Raw genomic sequence first — 2,871 nt, forward strand, 5'->3', positions numbered from 1 at the left:
AGAACTTAAGCTGAAGTGAGTGATGGAAGTATTTATTTACATTTCTTGCAAGAATTGGGTGCATGATACTCCAAAAGGGGCATATACCCACACAGTGCAGAAGTCAAACGGAGCCTTATATAGGGTTAATTATTCCTGGTCCATCCCTTCAGAGCTAGGATTGGTCCCAGCTCCTCCGGGTCACAATCTTTCTATCCCACCCTCTACATATTTATTACTCCTTAACAGGTCAACCCTCCCACCCCCACCCCAAACAAGGGATAACAGGAAGAACTGACTTTTTCTTCTTCAGGAATTTCCTTCTCTCTACTCTACAATATAGCTACATATGAGGATAATCAGATGAGTTGGACACTGAGTGTTGGGGTCGGGGCAGGGGGTGGGGGGGAAAGTATTTCTTAGAGGACAGATGTAATCTGTTTCCCCAGAGGGCAGAACAATGGAAAAGAACTCAGCCCTAAAGCAATATATAGAATTCTGTTGTTCGGTCGTTTTTTCAGTCTTGACCCCATTTGGAGTTTCCTTGGCAGTGACACTGGAGTGGTTTGGCCATTTCCTTCTCTGGCTCATTTTACAGATGAGGAAACTGAGGCCAGTGGGGTTAAGTGACTTGCCAGGGTCACACAGCTAGTAAGTGTCTGAGGTCAAATTTGAACTCAGGACCTCCTGCCTCCAAGCCCAGCGCTGTACACCATGGTAGGTAATTGATATGGTGTGCTAGAAATACAAAGACCAAAAAAATGCCCAATGTTCTATCAGGAAGAGAGATGAAATGAACATGTATGGGGGATAGGGATTTTATTTCGTTAGTATGGGGAACTTCCAGCTAAGGAAACACCCTCTACCAGTACAATTCAACACCTACTCTGCAAGTTAAGTCTTAGATGCACGACTTCACACATATAATCAATATCAAATGGCTTGCCTTCTCAAGGAGGAGGAAGGGATGGGAGGGAAAGAGAGAGTTTGGAGCTCGAAATTTTTAAAAAATGAATGTTAAAAATGTTTACATATAATTGGGAAATAATTCATGAAATAAAATTTAGTTATTTGCTTATTATTAATGAAATAATAAATAGAAGCTAAAATCTTAGAGAGTTGCCTACTTTCAAAGGCAACAAACTCGTTGCCAGGGGACCATGAGCATAGTACAACCAGAACCTAATTAAAATGTAATTAGAAAATGTTTAACAAAATAATTAAAAATGCAATACAAACAGATAGTGCTAATTTGTGGTTTTCTAAGTTAATCTGTGAGACAGATAGGTAGGACAATGGATAGAACACTGGAGCCAGGAAGATTCATCTTCCTGAGTTCAAATCCAGCCTCAGACACTTACTAGCTGGGTAACTCTGGGCAAGTTACTTAACTCTGATTCCCTCAGTTTCCTCATCTGTAAAATGAGCTGAAGAAGGAAATGGCAAACCACACCAGTATCTCTGCCAAGAAAACCCCAAAAGGGGTCATGAAGATTCAGACATTGAAGAGGTGAAAGGTGGAGAGGTGCTTGACACCCCAAAATATTGACGCACCGGGTCCTGCCGAAAGAATTCGACTCAAGCCTTCTTAGCCAAAGAAAAAGACAAAGTTTATTAGGGACCAGCTACACTGGCCAGATCCTCCAGCAGCCCCGCCATAGGCTAGACTCCTAAAGAATCTGAGCGCCTTGTGAAGGCCGGATGGGATTTAAATACATAAAAGATTGTGGGAAAGATTGAGGGGTTGTCTGGGGTGACTGGTGGGGAGCTTTTGGGATGGTCCTGAGGGGAAGTCTAAGGAAGATAAGGTGGAGCCAGAGTCCAGGATCCAAGAGAATGGGATCAAGGGCAGGAAGTTCCTGAAGGAATATCAAGGTTGGGAAGTAACTTTAGGCATGCATGTCTAAAGTAACAATAGAGGGAGAGATTTGGGCCTAATAAGAATGTGAGGCTATAGCCTCAGGCTAAAACCGAATCAAGCAGGGAAGAGTCAAGGAGAATTTCTAAAGACAAATTGGCTTTTTTGGGGTTAGGAAGAAAAGGTCTCTGGGCCTGTACCCCATCAACATGACTGAAAAAAAATAAATAACAACAACTGACTCTCAGTGCAGAAGTTTTTCCCATTCTATTATACTGTCAGTAAGGCTCCCACTCTATCTGTAGTGGGAAGAATAGTTGATTTAGAGGGCCTGGGTTTGAATCCTGGCTCTGCTCCTTAAGATCTACATGACCGTGAACAACATGGTATAAAGGATAGAACACTGGACCTGAAGTTAAGACCTCATTTCAAAACCCACCTTTGATAGTTACTAGATATGTCACCTGGGGAAAATTACTTAACCACTTTGTGCCTCAGTTTCCCTATCTATAAAATGCGAGGATTGGCCTTAATGGCCTTTCAGATTTCTTCTAGCTCTAAAGCTATGATACTATGATGCTATGATTTCTACGCTCTGTGCCTCAGTTTCTTTATCTATAAAATGAGAAAGTTGGGTTCCATGACATTTTGGAATTTTAAAAATTCATTTAGCACAATTTTTATTAATATCTTCTGTTTTCACATGGCCTAAATTTTCCAGCCGTATCTCTCCACTCCCTCCCAAAAAAAAAGCCTTCTAATATCACAATTTTTTTAAAGAATAAAAAAAAAAAACATGATCTTTAAGGTCCCTTCCAGTTCCAAATCCATGATTCTCAGTCATTTTCAGTATTTTGAGCTTCAGTTTTGTTTACGACTTGATCTTGTTGAGACTTGATCTCTAAGGGCCATTCCAGCTTTAAATCTTATGATTTAAATAGATTAACCAGTCAGCATCTCTTAAATGCCTACAATGTGCCAAGTACTGTGCTAGGCATTGGGGCATACAAACACAAAAATGCACTCACCCCTGC

Source organism: Trichosurus vulpecula, chromosome 1 (assembly GCF_011100635.1).
Source record: "Trichosurus vulpecula isolate mTriVul1 chromosome 1, mTriVul1.pri, whole genome shotgun sequence".
Classification (NCBI taxonomy): Eukaryota; Metazoa; Chordata; class Mammalia; order Diprotodontia; family Phalangeridae; genus Trichosurus; species Trichosurus vulpecula.